General features: G+C 39.0%; 1 long non-coding RNA gene across 2 annotated transcripts; it reads left to right on the top strand.

Moving 5' to 3' along the window:
• Nucleotides 1-3,055: 3,055 nt before the first annotated feature.
• On the top strand, nt 3,056-15,521 carry LOC140707554 (uncharacterized). Of its 2 annotated transcripts, XR_013545460.1 has the most exons (3): nt 3,056-6,513; nt 7,011-7,080; nt 7,339-15,521. It is a non-coding gene; the product is annotated as an uncharacterized LOC140707554 (long non-coding RNA). The 2 variants fall into 2 exon arrangements; XR_012087683.2 differs by lacking the exon at nt 3,056-6,513 and having other exon boundaries at nt 6,534-7,080.
• Nucleotides 15,522-18,602: the final 3,081 nt, after the last annotated feature.

Raw genomic sequence — 18,602 nt, 5'->3', positions numbered from 1 at the left:
AAATTAAGATCAAAATATTTAAGATCTAGAATACATGAATGATTTTCACATTATGAGAGTTTGGGGTATATGATTCCCTCCATTCTATGCTTGAAGACTTAAGAGAACTTTAATATTAAGAACTAGTATCTAAGTTTGCTTCTCCACCCCTCCTTCCAATTCCTTTTCTTTTTATGCTGTATCATTTAGATCATATTGCAAATATACCTTGGCTACTGGAGTATACCAAATAATTTCAGAAGATCAGTCTGTCCTTATAGATCACAGCAAAGGTTTTGACAGTATGGATCATGAAAAGGTAAAGAAATGGCTGTGCCTCAAAACTTGGCTGTCCTGATATGTGTAACCTATACTCTGGACAAGAAACTTCCATTAGGACAGAATATAGAGAAACAGTATGGTTTCCCATAGGCAATAGTGCCTTTTATCTCTCTAACTGTACCATTTGTATGCAGAACATATCACAGGAAAAGCTAAAATGGTGTCAGAAGAAGTCTGAATGAAAACTGGTAGAAGAAACATCAATAATTTAAGATATGCAGATAACACCATAGTACTGGCAGAAAGTAGCAACGACTTGATATGACTCCTGATGAAGGTGAAAGGAGAAAGTGCAAAAGCAGTATTGCAGTTGAATATTAAGAAGACAAAAATCACAACCACAGGAAAACTACATAACTTTAAAACTGAAAATTAAGAGACTGATTTTTTAAAAAATATTGTATACCTTGGCTCAATCATCAGTCCAAATGGAGATTCAGCCAGGAAATCAAGAGTACTGATACTCAGAAGGGCAGCAATGAAGGAACAATCAAAGATAATCAAGTATAAGGACATATCACTGGAGACTTAGGACCAAGATCATTGATGCTATTGTATTCCTTGTTGTGAAAGCTGGACAGTGAAGAAAGCTGACAGAAAAAGAACTGATTAATTTGAAATACAGTACTGGAAGAGAGCTTTTCAGATACCCTGGACTATTTGAAAGACAAACAAGTCAGTCCAAGATCAAATCAAGTCTGAACTCACTAGAAGCAAAATAACAAAACTGAGGCTGTCATACTTTGCGAACATCATGAGAAGACAAGTCTCACTAGAAATCACAACAGGAAAAGTTAAAGGCATCAGGAAAAGAGAAAGACCAAATATAAACTGGATTGATTTTATAAAGAAATGTCAGGACATTTTGGAGGTCACTCATTCAGGGGTCATCATAAATCAGAGGCAGCTTGATGGCATGTTACAACAACATTTTGATTGGCAATCTGGGGGCAAAAACTGTATTATAAACCTTTGTTGGATGCTCTTGAGAACCCTTTTCAAATGAAGAGCAGGATAAACATTCTTTTAACTGTTTTTTAAAATCTAAATTTGAAGAGCTAATACTCTGTGGAGTGTTTCAAAAGTTTGTTACAGCTCTTATTACAAACTAAATTGGGGTTGTGAATAGGAAAGTAATGCTATTTTTCCTGGCTGTTGTTGGGAATAAAATGATGCAGGAAGGTGGAATATGAGTTAACAAATGGCCATATATGATCTGAGTGACAGTCTGAGTAAATTAGTTAAAGAATCTTGATAACCACAACATCTGTATTAGCCACAGACTCTTCTGGTCACCAGTGATCTGATCCTTTTATCTGCGGATGCCAGGGATTGAATGCTAGACCTGCTACAAGCACTGTTTATCGTGTGCCACTGAGCTATACAGTAATCCCTCACAATGTTTGTATCACAGCTTGGAAAAGTTACTTTTTTGGACAATTCATTCTACAACTCCAGGCACTGCAGCAAATATGGGAGTTGTAGTTGCAAAGGAAACTGGTCTGTATTAAGCACTGTGTTGTCTTGAAAAGACCACTGGTTTTCCAAGCGCTGGTCTGTATTTGGATACATACCCAGAGCATTTTCTTTGGGTGTGTGATTCCAAATTGAAAAGAGCATATATTTGCATAAACAATTTGCAATTGGTTGTTGTGGGTTTTTCGGGTTCTTTGGCCGTGTTCTGAAGGTTGTTCTTCCTGATGTTTCAAAACGTCAAGAAGAACAACCTTCAGAACACGGCCAAAGAGCCCGAAAAACCCACAACAACCATCAGATTCCGGCCATGAAAGCCTTTGAGAATTTGCAATTGTTTGTGTTGGACTCAGACTTCCTGATTATCAGCTGGCAGTTTTTCTTTGGAATTAACAGTTTTTTTAAAAAATGTGGGTATACGAGTAATCACTCACTGCCAGAGAAATTGTCCTAATCTTAGAACTGCAGAGCTGGTAGGGACAGCATGGATTATCAAGTCCAGCCCCTGTTGAGGAGATACAGTGGGAAACCAAACTCCCAATTTCTAGTTCTACAGCTAGACATCTAAATCACTGAACTATCATCACCTGTTAATTAACACTGAAACAGGATCACACAGATTAGTTCATTCTGACTAACATCTGCTGATCAAAACAGATTTGTTTTTCAGTGAAGTACACATATTGTGTTGCTGTACATTCCTTCACCTCTCTCTGGAGAAATATTGTTATTGGATGAATTGGAAATATAATAAATGGATAACAAACCAATATCCAGAACAAAATAATCCATTTTATAACCTAACAATAAGGTGTAAGCCAGTTGTTCAGAAGCTCCCAACTTATTTAATGGTGAGAATCAACATGAAGTTACTAAAAATTTCTAATGCACCCTCATTTAGCTAAACAAGGGATGGCCCACGTAGTCCTATGTCGTTTGACTGCAGCTCCCAGAAATTTTAGTGAGGGTGCCCATGATGGCAGGATCATGGAAATTGCACTCTAACAATGTTTGGGGGGCGGGTGGGTGGGTCACAAGTTTCCTCCTCCTGATGTCTATTTTTTGTACTATTCAGCTCATGAAATACTGTATTTTTTGCACCATAAGACTCACTTTTTTCCCACAAAACAGGGGGGTGGAAAGTCTGTGCATCTTATGGAGCGAAGAAAACAGATTATATTTTCCTGTTTTCTTCTCCTAAAAAATCGGTGCGTCTTATGGAAAGGTGCGTCTTATGGAGCGAAAAATACGGTATATTGTCTTCCAAGCTTGCTACAGCAGGAACTGATTCAGCACAAAATGTCAGCTTCTCCATTGTATATCATTTATAACACAGTCTTACACATATCTGTTCAAAAGCTGTGTGTACCTTATGTGCTGCCAAGTTGGAACTGAAATACAGTGACACTGACAGAGCATTCAAGGTAAGCAAAATATTTGAGGAGTGCTTTTCTACCAATTTCAGCCCCCTGCCCCCGCCCTCCCACCAGTGAGTTTCCATGGCTGAACAGGGATTCAGACCCAGGTCTCCGATCCCTCTACCCACAATGACACACTAGTCTCTCTTAATTCATCAAAACTTTCTCCCAGACAAATATGGATAAGGCTATAGCCATACACTACTGTAGACAACGTTCTTTAATAATCTCCTGGGAGATTTCATTTTGTATATATACGGAAACCCCGGTATATATCTGTGATCTCTCAAATCACCCTTCTTTTGACTCTCCACCCTGCTTAATTGCCTAAAGCATGTGAATCACCTTTACAACATATCACTGAATTTGATAATTGGAATGGAGGTTTTTTAAGCATGACCCAGGCTGTAATTATCACTGAGGCAACAACTACAGAGTCACAGTGATTGCGTCCATCAAATTAGCAGCACTATTGATATAAGGAGTGGGTGTGGGAAGCAGCTAATATTCTGTCACTTCTTCCCGCAGGAGTAAAATAACTTTAAGGTACTGTACTTTAATGGGACTTGACTTGTTTTAGTCTGTCCTCCCTCGACTACTGAGGCTGTGTTTCAACCTGTCAATTTCTGTACTGCGTTCATACAACATTCTTTTACCACATGTATCTTGAATTTGACTCTCACTCTCTGGGGAGCTGAGTGAAGCTGCCAGAAGACATTTTCCTTGTCACCTTTAACAACCATCAGGAAGATGGAATAGTGTCTGTGTGCAGAGAGATTGAGTTTCAGTTGACAGAGCAAGCGGGCACCGGAGGTCCCTTGCAAGTCATTTATAACTCTGTCCACTTGACCCTAAGTTGCTCTCCTCTCAGAAATGATAATAACGTCTGTATACAGCAGTGCAATGTATATCTTAAGGTTCTTTAAATAAATAGAATTGTGTATGTTCACGTTTGCTTTTTTCAAAAATGTAGGCAGATTTCAAGAAATAAGGACAAATTAGAGGGACTTTGAAACATGATGGGCAAAATGAAGGAGAATGTTCTCTCTGAATTACAACACAGAAAAAAATTATTTTTAAATGCTTCCATAAAATGGACTTTTCGAATACCTCTTAAGCACTGCCCAGAAATGAGCCACAGAAATTTGGAGTAGTTATTTTTTTAAAGGAGCTTGAAAGATCTTCACCTGATCCTATTAAGAGATTTTGTGCATAAGAAATAAATATTTGCAGCCAGCAACAGCATCGGTTGAGGCATTATTGATATAACTTAAACCATCATAGTAAACCATACTGTTTTTGTATTCGCAAAGGTTTTTGTATTCGCGAAACAACCATACTATTTTTCCTTGTTATACATGCCAAGATATGCAAAATGTCTGTATCATCGTGTTGTGCTACAGTCTGAGGAGAGAAGAATGTTCCCTGAGACTGTCCTTCACAGTCACCCATATGCAGTCAACAGTTATGGCGGATCCATGGTATATGAGTAATGTACAACACTTTCCTCCTTCCTCCCTTGAATTTTGTAGCTATTCTTGTAAAGGGAGAGAGAAAAATGGATTCCCTGGCTTCTCCCATCACTAACTGCAGATAGCATAGACTCTCTCTCTCTTACTCTCTTTCAACTGGTGTTCTCAGGAGCTGGCTGAGACCAGATTAGATGTTAAGCAAAACACATCTTATGACTGACCCATTTCTCCTGGACCTCTGAGATATAGATACCTCAGAATCAAAGTTACAGTTAAATCCCTTACCAAGCCTTACCAAGCCTTCCATTGAACAATCATAAGTTCAATATGTATAGGTGAGGAAAATCAATGTTCTGTGAGGCTGGCCTGAAAGTATTTGATAGACATGGATATTTCAGATTTTTATTTTATTTTACTATAACTACCTGAATTCACTCAGCTGGAATTCTGGTAGCTTTAGGGGAAAAAATCCAAGTCCTCAGAGGAGTTTCAGGATATACATGTGTCTCATCAAGTTTCTCTCTGCAGCTCCAGTCATTATGCATGGAGAAGCAGGACATGAGTGGAACTTTCTAAGCTCCATGGAACCTGCAAGGAATTATGAAACTGATAGGGTTTGTTTGTTTGTTTACCCCACCTTTCTCCTTAAGAAGCACCCAAGATGGCTTGCACCATTAAAAGACAATACTGAAAGCAAAAAACAGAAGTGTACAAATGCTAAAATTGATCAAACAGATACCACACCAAAAAACAGCAAACAAAAGCAACATCAAAAATGCATTCAAAGCACTAAGCACAACCATTCATTTAAAAATCCCATTCAGGCAGCCAGTAATTAATGGAAAGCTTGCCTGAAGAGAAAGGTCTTTGCCTGTTTGTGGAATGTCAGCAAAAAGGCGGGTCAGCCTGGCATCCTGTGGGAGGGACTTCAAAAGTCTGGAAGCAGCAACAGAGAAGACCCTTGGTTAGAGACACCCTTTACAGACCCTAATGAACAAAGAGACTACTACTCCCCTAATGCCTTGCAGTTCCTGTAAAGCTTAGAAAGTGACACCCATGTCTTTTTTTCTTCATGTTTAATGGCTCTCACTACAGAGAGAAACTTGCCAAGCATGTGCGTGTATAACAAAATTCTTTTGAAATTCCTTTGAGAACTTGGATTTTTTGCTAAAGCTATCAGAATTCTATGTTGTATCTGACTGAGGCTCAGACCAAATGTTAAGCAGAACACAAGCTACCTATGATTGACCAATTTACCCAGGATGTCCTCTGAGATACTCTGGTGGCTGTAGTAAAAAAAAAAACTCAGACCAGAAAGACCCATGTGTCTATTTTGCTGCATGAGGCAAAACAGCAAATATTGCTCTTCTCTCCCTGATCATATGCCATAGTACCCAAGGCTAGTCAAGCTATTTTTGTTTATGGGGAAGGAAATTCTGTCAACACTTCTCCCAATATCTGACAGTAAAAATACACTAACAGAATAAAAATGGGTAACAATTTCCTGCCCTTTCATGACAGCCAAAGGGAGGTGGCTACCTTATCGTAATTGATGGTGAGGCTGGCCCTGATAGTATGACCCACAGTTTTCTTTCATCACTTGGCGGAGCCCCTCTCCAAAACTAACAATCAACAAAGCATGCTAAACACATTATCTAGTTTGATCTTTAGTTCCACGAGTGCCTGAACATGCTTACACTCCTCTTTTCCCTAGGAAAAGGGAGGAGCGGCAAAGTTGGATGCTCTCAGCTGATTTGTGTGAGAATGACAGAGAATACTTCCCACGCAGGAAAAGAGAAGGCAGTGGAAAGAAAGAGACTCAGCTGAGAGTGGGTAATTCTCCCTTCCTTTGTAGCTAGGATCCCAAATGATGGCATGTTTTCCTCCTACTCCCATATGGTTTCCCACCTTTTAGGTGAACAGTTGTGTCCACTTGCAGGTTTAATGATACAGCCCAACAGTAGGTATACAATGTGAGGTTTCTCCTTATCTGTTTCAATTATAAATATGCCCAAGACCCTACTGCCATATCTGAAATGGGGTGGCACTAGATCTTCTGGTCGAAGCTGGGAGAAGTGCAGGAAAAGAACCAGACCCCAGTGATTCCAATCTAGCTTACAGCAGTTAGAAATAATAAAAGTCCCATTTTGACAAACAAGCGTCTGTCACGAATGGGCAAGAAATGAAGTGAGGTTAAAGGACCCTTCAGAAACATGGAGGAGTTTGAAAGAGATATTCAGTTAAATAAGTCGTTATTATTATCACCCTGTTCCCAGTCAAGGACAGATATGCTTTTCTCATTTACACATTTTCACATCTCTTGTAGGAGATGCCATTCATTATTTCCATCACCATGGAGAAAGGTTGACAGGACGTGGTGTGCAAGATGAACCTTGGTACGGATGTGGTAGAATATGCTTTTATGAAATCCATCAAATCTCTTAAGACATGGAAAATGCAGCAAACAATTGGTTAGTGCTCTGAAAAGTGAAGCAAGAATGTAGTTAGTTATACAATAAAGCACTGCACCAAAAGGTTACTAGATGCCAGCAACTGTTTGAAACATCGGCGTTGTTCAAATGATCAGGAAATGGAAGATTTGTACTTGGCAGATGAATGAGCACACTAACATTCCTCTTTTCATTTCTTTGCAGAAAGCATGTCTATTTACAGTTTACAAGGACAGAACTACTGCTGAGAGGACAGTCTTCAAACCCACAGTGGGGCAGGATATTTATTAAGTCTGAACAAAATGTCACAAACATTGAGGGTGTTTGTCTCTCTCTCTCTCTCTCTCTCTCTCTCTCTCTCTCTCTCTCTCTCTCTGTGTGTGTGTGCGCGTGTGTTTGGTCTGTCCCTGATCTCTCATCATTCATCCAACTTCGTTGAAACAACCTGGGTTCTAGTACTATGAGTGAAGTGGGGGGTGGGGAAAGCTCCTTATTCACAGTCTTCATAGCAGATGTAATTTTACAGACAAGTGTCATGTCTTCTCTTACCTTTTTAAAATGTAAATTTAAAAAATCCCAGATTGGTATTGTAATTTTTTTTCCTAACAGAGAAGCTCTTTTTGTCTTTGATGATTTGGTTTGTCTTTTCCTGCAATTCTTCCAGCTTTGCAATACTCTTTTTAAAATTTATTTTTGAGCTTTTCGAGCTCTTCTTACTAAACTTGCACATAGCATTTCAAGTGTCATTAAAATTCCATCAGATCTCTATCATTTTCTTCACTGTAAGCCAAAAGGAAAGAGACTAAGTGAATCCTCTTAATAAAGGTCAGGTACTTCCTTCATACAATTTTCTCCTGCATTCAAAATGTTGAAACCTCAGGTTCTTTTTCTGCTGAAAATGTGCTTAGCAAAATTTTGGAACAATCAGAAACAAATTTTCACCCTTTTGGCTTAGCCAAATTTGAGAGGTGCACCTCTTTTGAGCATGGAGACTACCATGTTTTATTTTCCTGCTGTATAGGTGTTAAAGATGAGGAGCTGCTCACAGAAAAGAGTGACAGCCCTAATTCAGTACTGGACTGCAACTCCCTTAATTCCCCACTGCTGGCAATGCTAGCTGGGGATGTTGGGAGTTGAAGTCTACCAACATTTGGATGACACAGCTGCTCAACTCTGATTTAAAGGCTTTCCTTTACATTAAAAGAAACCGATCAAGAAGAGGAGTGTAGGAAAGTTCTAGTCATCCTTTACCTTACCTCATTGTATTCTACATTGTCCCTGGTTCCATCCTGTGGTTTGTTAAACAGCATTGGGAAAGACACTTATGTGAATCCTGGAGGAAGCTTCTTACCAGTCCGTTTAAGACAGTGCTAAAATAGATCACCTGACTGGGCAGAAGGCAACTTTCTATGTCCCTCCGTAATTTTATCATAGTACAGCTTGTTTGTTGTTGGAGTCAGACTGGGAAGAAACAGCTTAACAGCACAATAATATATGTGCCTACTTAGAAATTAGTCCACTTATATGGAGCTTACCACCAAGTGAGTTAGTTTACAATTAGTTTACAATTACTGCCTACAGTAGCTCAACAGAGCAACGGAAGAGGAATTGGACTTCATTTTCCTTTTCTTCATACAGTGGACCCTCGACTTATAGATGGCTCGACTTACAGACTTTTAGAGTTACAGACTTACCTGGCTGCAAAATTTAAGTTTGACTTGCAGCCGGAGAATCGACTTACAGACCAGGAAAAAAACCAAAATGGAACAAAAATGGAACAAAAACGGCCAGTTACAGATTAATCGGTTTTCAATGCATTGTAGATCAATGGAGACTCGACCTACAGACTTTTCGACCTGCAGCCACTGTTCCAATACAGATTAATTCCGTAAGTAGAGGGTCCACTGTACTAGTTTTATATCAGCAGCAGACTATTCTGCCACTGGCCCTGATTTATAAATGAATGAAGCAGATGCATAGACAACAACCATATCACATCTGTTTGTTTTTCGAACTTCATATTCTACCCTTCAACACATTTCATGGAAAGGTAATGAGTGGGCTTATGTTCTTACCCATAACTTGATCATTAATTTTTCTGTAAAATAAAATAAAATAAAGATGTGACATCTGCTGTGACAAATCATAAGGAATATAATTGCAACTTTAAATATTTGCTGCACACAATGTTAGTCCAAGAGCAAAAATGTGTCTGTTCTTTCATGCAACACTGCACAGCTTTTGAGAGGTAGGTTCATCGGTGCTCTGAGGCTGCGTTAATTCATTAAGCAAAGCCTGTTACTCAAACATACATATTTATATGAATGCAATAATTCTGAATATTGAATTATTACTTTAAAAAACAGCTTCTGATACAAGTGGGGGGCTACAGAACCTATAAGAATACATGCTCCAGACCCACTCAAGATGATGGGAAACATTTTCAAAATACAGCATCAAGATGTTCCCAATAATATATGTGGCTTCAAGCTGATTCTGACTTATGTGATCCTTCCTAGGGCTTTCTAGATATATTCAGAAATGGTTTACCAGCTCCTCAGTTTGGGGGTGCTCTGGGACTATGAAGTTTGCCTCTGACCACAGAGTAATCCCATCAGCCACACACATTCTGGGTGATTTTAGCTGGCCCTTTTGCAGGGGGTGCACATTGAGTATTTAAATTCCTGCACCTGTAGCCAGGCACTCCATCCTATAAGCTATGCCCAGTGTTTTTATGCCAATAAAACTGACACATAAATATTACAGAAATGGGAAACATTAATCCTTTTTTTTTGCCTCTGACAGTGTATGGGATCCTTAGATCTATAGCACCTCCAAAGTAAATTTCTCATTCCTGAAATAAGAATGTATGTACACTATCTTCATTTTCTCTACAGCACTTATGAAACATTAAATATTCTTGAAGTATTGTAGATATATGCAACTTGACTGCTGATGCAGTGAAACTGTTATTCTCTAGTGGTAATAAAGAAATAATGTGGGCTGGATAACTCAATGTGTTGGGTACCTGACTGTGGAACCAGAGGTTGGGAGTTTGATTCTCCATTGTGCCTCCTAGGAGAAGAATCTGTCAGTGTAGCCACCATACCCCCCTACCCCTCCCAAAGAAGGTAACTGATTCTCATTACTCTATGTATAGAAAACCCTGGGGAAAGTCACAGTAAGTTGGAACTGACTTGATGACATACAATTATTATTATTAATAATAAAGAATACTACTTGGATAAGTAGCAAAAATTTCAACCTAATAAAAAAGAAGTCCAGTTGCCATGACTCAACTTCCAGATTAGTACAATGCTATGTGTCTTGTCCTAGAAACAGACCTACACCCACACACATTTAAATATTATAGGTGGCTGGCATAGATGCACCCAACCGTTCTAAAATTCACCAACCACTGTTGAGATTATATGAAAAGTCATAATGTTCTACACCCTCTTATCCTGAGGAGTTGTTTGTAAAAATATATACCACAGATAGCAAAGAGGCTGTTAAATAGTCATAGTATGTTTACCACAAGCATCCAATTTAATAAATCTTCCCTCTGTCTCTTGGTTTCCTATTCTTCCCCTACTGAAAAGTTGGTGAATAAAAGAGGATAATGAATCAGGCCTGCAGAGCAAAGTTTGACATCCTAATTGCTTTGAACGGATCATTTTCCCCCCTCAGCTGCTGGAGAGCCTCAGGAGAGGAAAAATAAATGATTTAAGGCCACTATATAGGTTAAATCAAACTAATTATAAGTTTCAGTATGAATTCAAAGACAGAAGGGTTCAAGATTTAGCTTTATTGCACATTCTTATGCAGATATGAGCAAGAGAATTCATGTATCCTCTTGTTATAAGCCTTTTGCCCTATATGGTTTAATTGTTATCCTTCCTGGTTGTAAGACTTACCTTTCTGAGAAACTACACCTTCTGTTGCTAAGATTCTGGAAGTACTGAGGTGTGGAAGAATATATGGGATAAAAGAGTATTAAACTATATGTCTGTAAGGATAAAAGGAAATTTCTACAGGTTAGTTTGGAGATGGTATTTAACAACAGGGAAATTGAGTTGTAGGGATAATAAATATTCTAATTTACATTGGAGGTATGGTCAGGATGTAGCTACTTATTTTCATATGTGGTGGAAATGTGAGAATATATTGACATTTTGGAGATTGGTTTTTATGGAAAATGCATAAAATACTGAAGTTAAATATAGAAGCATGACCTAGAATAGTGCTTTTGTTAATATTTGATAGGGAACAATGGAATTGGACAGTGAAAGAATTAATTTCTAATTTATCAACAGTGGCAAGATTGATGATAGCAAAGAAATAGAAAATAAAGTATGATTTTTCAGTTACTGTAAATGATTGGCATAATGAAGTTTGGAATACAGCTATTAATGACAACCTAACATTAGAGTAAAAAGTGTTTGAAAAATAAGAGTATCTTTAATGTTATTTGGGGAGTTTGTATTGAGTTTGTATTAATAAAAGGGAAGGGTTGTGCACCTTTGCAAGATTCAGTGCAGTTTTGGAAGGGGAATGGGGCTTTGTGAATGGAGAAAAAATGATTGTTCATATCTCCAGTGGTCCTGGTGGAGGGGAACATTGTATAGACCAAATGGACGGGGTACAAATCAAATCAAATCAAATCAATAAATAATCTTGTTTTTTATTTTGGGCTTAATTCTCTTTTTTTATGTTTGCATTTTTATATATGTATTTTCTTATTTGTTTTTATTTATTTTCAATTTAAATAAAAAAAAATTAAAATGGGGGTTCTGGAAGTATAAGGCTGGCCTTCGTGAGGCGAAGTTTATAACTGCCGAGCAAACAAAGAGTTCCTTTATGGAGAAATGCTAACAACCACGTGATTTTCCTTGTTGTTCTTTAGTCGTTTAGTCATGTCCGACTCTTCGTGACCCCATGGACCAGAGCATGCCAGGCCCTCCTGTCTTCCCCTGCCTCCTGGAGTTTGGTCAAATTCATTTTGGTCACTTCGATGACACTGTCCAACCATCTTGTTCTCTGTCATCCCCTTCTCCTCTTTCCTTCACACCTTCCTAACATCAGGGTCTTTTCCTTACATATTCTTAATCTGAGAGTCTATTAAGCTCAGTGTGCAGTGTGCACATTCATATAGGTGCATAGGTTGCTGGTAAGAGTTCATCAGGAGAAAATATATTCTTCCTTTGTAGTCTGTGAAGACAGAGGAAAAGGGGAGTAGAGTGGTGCCTTGACTTACGAACGTCCTGACATACAACTGTTTCGAGTTACGACCAGCTCCGGCCGCAATATTTTGCTTCGACTTGTGACCGGAGCTTCAAGTTACAATTTAAAAAAAGGCAGGGAAAAATGCAGGGAATTCAAATTGCTAGCCATTGGTGGCGAAGAGGCTGTTTCTTTGTCGCTCTTTCGCCCCAGCAGTTAGAGAGAGTGTGATCGGAGGAGGCTCTGGACTGCCTGGTAAGCGTGGGGTTGGGGGGTTTATGTTTCTGTGCTGTGCTAGGTCTTGCAGTCTTTATTTTTTGGATTTTTTTTTACGTTTCAACTTCCCCATGTTGAGTAAAACCAGTTTTAAGTATAGGCAAGCAGTGCCCACAAAAATGCAATAGTCACTTTGCCCCATGGTGAAAGAATTCTCCTCCTTACCTATATAGTTGTTTGCTGGCTGGATCAGCTTCAGTGCTTTAGGCAGAGCCAGAAATTGGGAGTTTGATTCTCCACTGCGCCTCCTATGAGTAGAGCCAGCCTGTGTGGTCTTGGGCAAGCTGCACAGTCTTGGGGCACCCCAGAGGAAGGGAATGGTAAACTACTTCAGGGTACTGTCTACCTAGGAAACCCTGAAAATAGTCACCATAAGTGAGAATTGGATTCGTGCAACAAGGTAGTGGACATCTGCTTCCATGAGCTCTGCAGAGCCCCACAGTGCACTCAGTAGAGTGCTATGTGTATGGATTTGGGGCAAGATGATTTTGCCTTTAGCCTGTAAAAATACAGGATATTATTTCTGCATTTCTCATTATTTTCATTAGTATTAAATCAGAAGCTTATATCTTTTTGAGATGGCATAGATGCAATTAGCTTGAAGTCTTCTAAGCTGTTTCATTCATTTGAATGGGTCCATTGAGAACAAAACTGTGCTAGTGTCAAATTATAATGTGCTGCTTTTAAAGGAAACGTCATACAAGATAAAATCAATGATTCATAACATTAAAAAGTCAAAAGTCACTTAACAGAAGAATCATAACATACCTTCAAATGACTTCAGCAAGAGGTGACATACTCAATTATTTCTTTTTAAAATGTACAAATGTTTCATCGTGGGATGAAATCTAAGCATGGTTAACTGAATGCTTTCATAGACCATGTATGGTGAAGACTGTGGTATTCGAATCTCATTGAAAGGTCCATTCAAGATGACTTCAGTATTAACACAGGAGCTACTTAATGCTAATGGTATCATATATCAAAGACAAAAGCTTATATTAAATGCATGCACATCAAATTTTAAAATATATTTATGGGAATATAAAAAGCTTAGATAGAAGTGTTGTGTTCAGCTGTAAAGGTGTGTTGTGTGAATGCATTTGATTCAAAGTACATTTTACAGTTCTTCAACCATGACATTCTTCCAGAGTTGTATAGATCTGAGAACAGCATTCTTCACACGATTTCACCAAAATTGAATGATACCTCCCAAAAGGAGCCCCTGACAGGGACCCAAAAATTTGTAGGTAGCCATAAATCAGGGTTGGGATGGTTTGTGATGGTGGCACATACATTATGCGGTCAGCGGGAAAAGGAGAGAACCATCCTGTTCTTATCCCAGGCCAAACTGCAAGACAAATGACCATCTAGTTGCACCCTTCTTCTTCTATCAACTAGGTGGGGGAGAACTGAAAATATAGAAACTTCATGAAGAGTATGTTAAAAAAGATGAATTCATTTGCAGAACTAATTCCTTGCTAGTTTAGCCTACACTTGAGTTCAAAGTTTGTATTGTTTATGTTTGTTGTTTTTAAAAATATGGTCTCTACAATCTAGTGGTTTGAACCCATACTGATCTCCCACTTTCTGTTTGTTCTTTTTCCTTTAAGGACTTGTAACTGGAGTCCTTTCCATCACTAGCAGAAAGATGAATCATCGTGAAAGCTTCTTTTTTTTTTTGCTGTGGAAACGAGATGACCTTGTCACGATAACATGTCTTCTTCACAAATAGACTAAAGCCTTTACTGCACAGCTATGACAAATTCTTCAGAATGGGGCACTTTGTTCTATAGAATGTCACACAGGAGCTTTCATTCTTTCATTTCATCCTTCCACAACCTCAGGCTTCACTAACAAGGCTAACTTAAAAGCATACTTCTCCAACCTGCTTCCCTCCCTCCCCTATATTAATTAGAAGCAATCAAACTTTCTTTCTGCCCTCCTCCTTCTCACAAAAATACTGGAATGGGGCCAGGTGTGCAAAACAGAAATTAAAGCCCATCTTAGAAATCTTATAAAAGTTTCCTTCCTAAAAGTTCAGTCTGTCAGAGAATCCTTATTATATATTGAACATGGATAAGCTTTGCTGAGCTGTATCATATGTAGCTATTTTCACACCGTCCACTCAGGCTTCTCCCCACTTTAGGCATTTTCCCTATTATGTGATTCTTTTTTTTGCTTCTCTTTAAATAAGAGATGCACACTTTACAGCAAAAGCGTATGGATATTGTAATAGAAGTAAGCCTCACTATGCTCAGTATTACCCATTGGTAAGTGTGCATAAGAAGTCCCAGTGTTTTTAACAGAATCATTGAAACCTCCTGGAGCAATTTTCCTCCATATTCACCTGAGTTTAGAAACCTGTTCCTTGGCAGAGGTAACTGTAAACCTTTCTTTCTTAATAACTAAGCAAAAAAAGCAAGAAAGGAAAAGGACAACATTTGGGAACCTGGTAGGCTTTAAGTCGGTGGTTCCCAACCTTGAGTCCCTATATGTTCTTGGACTACAATTCCCAGAAATCTCAGCTAGCACGACTAGCAGTGAAGGCTTCTGGGAGTTTTAGTCCAAGAACATCCAGGGACCCAAATGTTGGGAACCACTGCTTTAAGTAGAAGGCAGATACTGTGCTTCCCAAGAGGCCAGCCGTAGCTAGATTTGAATATTATATACCTGGCTGAAATCCTGTTGCTTATTATAGCAAGTGGCACTAGAGTAGGCTCACTGAATCTGTGGCTGTTTGATGAGTCAACTCCTCCATAAATTCCATTGATTCAATTGGCCCTATTCTAGTTGCAACTTAGTACACTAAAGTAAGTCACAACTAAAGTAGCCCTGTTTGAATCAAGGGAACACTAAAATCACAAAAAAGAAAGAAAAAAAGAAAAGAATTTCAGACTAAATGCAATGATTAGGTGAAAAATACATTGGCTGAGATCCTGTTGCTTAGTGTAGTAAATCACACTAGAGTGGTCCCATTGAATCAGTAGGGATTTGATGAGTCAGTTTCTCTGTAAGTTCCCTTGACTCAAATGGGCCTACTCTAGTTGTGACTTTACTGTAGTAAGCTGCAACTAAAGTAGGGCCAGTTGAATTTTTGAAGGAGTTGACTTCTATGCGCCCACTCTAGAGTGACTTACTATAATAAACAAGAATTCAGCCGATGTATTTTTCACCTAATCATTGCATTTTGTTTAACATTCATTGATTTAGGGATGATTTCTTGTGTATTTGCCTTCATTTCAGAGATGTTTCTGGACTACGTTTTGTGATTTAAATAACTGCACCTTTCCCTCACAGGGATAAATGCTTAATCTTATTTTCACTACCTTCAGAATTGCATGCTTGTTATTGGGATCATGAAAAAGAAGGTGCTTTTGCCCTTCTATCTAAGGATGACGAATAAGGCTGCAACCATGCTGGCAACCACCATTTTGCTTTGAATCACAGTCTATGTTATGGCTGAATTTGCAATGTGTGCAATTCACATTTCATTTCACAGTCCCCCCCCCTTCTTTCCTCTGTTCCCATCTCATCCCATCCTTTTATGGCTCACCCTCAAGCTATTTGATTTTGAAAGAGTTATACAGTGTTCTGGAAAAGGTGGCAGCATTCCAAAGTTCTTCTTACCTTCTGCAGAAATACCACCTACCACAGGAAGTCTTTGATTTCATCTGGATTGTTTGTTTTTTTTGTAAATGGTTTTTTGTTTTAATTTCTTATCTGGAGGTGCTCTAATGCTAAACTAGTATATATCAATACGAGTGATAAGGTGATAATGTTTGTTGATTGAATTGTATGTTTGTTTTGTTTGGGTTTCATTTTATTTAATTCACTGTTGTAAACCAACCAGTACATAGTGTTGTATACAGGTCAAACAAACAAACAAGGACAACTGGGGAGAAAGTACATGGAGCGGGTGTTCCCACAGTCCTGAAGATCATACCCCCAACTGCTAATGTCACCCACATTTTTTTCGGCAAGAATGGATCATCTGATCACAAAGGAAAAAGTCTGTATGAATCATTCCAGCTTGAAAAAAGTGGAAGCTTCCAAAAGCAGAAAAACAAGCTGCACTGGGAATAAAAATGGCTGGACCAATTCAAATCTGTCTTTGTGTTGTGTAATCAGAAAAAAAAAATACTTCAAATCAACCAGCACTACAGCTTTAGCCAATCCCACAGTATTTGATTATATAGTCACAACCTATGTGGAGGGAAAAAGCTCTCAGCTAGTATAGGGGCAGCAGCAAGAAGCTTGGGGAGAGTTAAACCTTGCTCAGCCTCAAAACCCTTCAGTTTAGGCCTCTCTCACAAGTGAGCCACATTTACTGTAAGTGTCTGTAAGTCAGGTAAAATTCCCAGAACAAAGAATTATGATATTTGTAGTTTAAGAAAGCCTGAAATCCCATCACTATTCATATGGTATTTGTGGACTTCCCATCAACATACATTTGGCCTCTGGGAGAAGAAGTCTTTGGTTTGATCCAGCACAGCTCTTATATTCTTTTATGGAACGGTAGGGAAATATTCCACTTTGAGATGAAACTCAAAGCAGCTAACAAAATGAATAAAGGAAAAGCAATACCAAAGCATAAACAAACAGTAATAACTGAAGCACAAACCAGCAGGAGCAATAAAACCTAATCCCTCAACAGCAGAAGAATAAGCAATGGCTAAAGCAACAAACCAGCCAAGAACAGCAGGAGCACTGTATACAAATGTATTCAGAATCCAATGAAAATAGCTGCTAATCATCACCAAATAACTTCTGCCTTGGCAAATAATAATAGGTTATTATTTTGATATAGAAAGCAGTGTCATGTGGTGAGTAGAGTGTCAGACTGGGACTCAGGAGGCTTGAGTTCAAATCCCGATTCAGCCATGGAAATTCACAGAAGGCACTGGTAAAATTATTGCTTAAATATCTTGTTTGTCTTGGGAACCCTACTAGGATCTTCATAACTCAGAATCAACTTGATAATGCATATATTATTATTTGTCACAGTGAGAGACATTTACTGATGGCTAAATAATATGTTTTTGTTTATATATCAACCTGTCTGGGAAGCTTAGTGGGTTGGAGCACATGGTGGTGGAATCAGGAGGTTGATTCTCCACCATACTACTAAAGATATGGGTTGTGGGTAAAAGTAGCAGAGTTATTTGGAAGCTATTCCGTTTGCATGGTTAAAGCTATTACTCCTGTATGTAGCTTGAGGAAAAAAAGGCCCCTTTTCAGCCTTCAGTAAGATCAAAAATGAATATTAGTTTCTGCTACTCACAAACAGCTTACATTTGTAAAAAAGCATTTAGGCCCAACTTACATCCAATGACTTAATTATTGTCCTTCTGGCAAGGCATTTTTGCCAAAGAAACAACCTCCAGGAGTTGACATGTGAAGCTCTTTACTACAGGAAAAGAGACAGAGAGGCTGAAGGCAAAGGAACAAGGAGGAGCCTTGAATACTGTAGAGCAGGGGTCCCCAACCCCCAATTCGCGGCCCGGTGCTGGTCCGTGGCCTTGGCTGGACCGGGCTGTGGAGACAGATCTCCCCCCCCGCATGCCCTCCCCCCGCAAGCCCACCCACACAGCCCCTTTGCACATGCACAAGAGTGTGTGCACACACTGCATGAGAGCCCCCTGTCCCTTCGTGCATGCATGCGACCCTTGCCCCCCATGCACGGACCCCGTCCCCTCCCGGTCCGCCGTGTCAAAACGGTTGGGGACCCCTGCTATAGAGTGTCTGAAATAGAATAGACAATCTGTATTAGGTATGTGGTTTAACTCTTCCCTTCCTGGAATTATGGCATGCAAAGTTACAAATATATCTAACACATATAGAGTCAGAACAATGATTAAGCTTTCCCACTATTCCACCCTGTACACTTTGGAAAAGCTACTTTTTTGATCCATTTTTATTCCTCAGGTTTTTTTTCTCTGCTCTTTGTGACTGGACATCGCGTTTCA

Source organism: Pogona vitticeps, chromosome 5, assembly GCF_051106095.1.
Source record: "Pogona vitticeps strain Pit_001003342236 chromosome 5, PviZW2.1, whole genome shotgun sequence".
Lineage (NCBI taxonomy): Eukaryota > Metazoa > Chordata > Lepidosauria > Squamata > Agamidae > Pogona > Pogona vitticeps.
The sequence above is the reverse complement of the archived record's forward strand: the minus strand, read 5'-3'. Positions and strand labels throughout refer to the sequence as shown.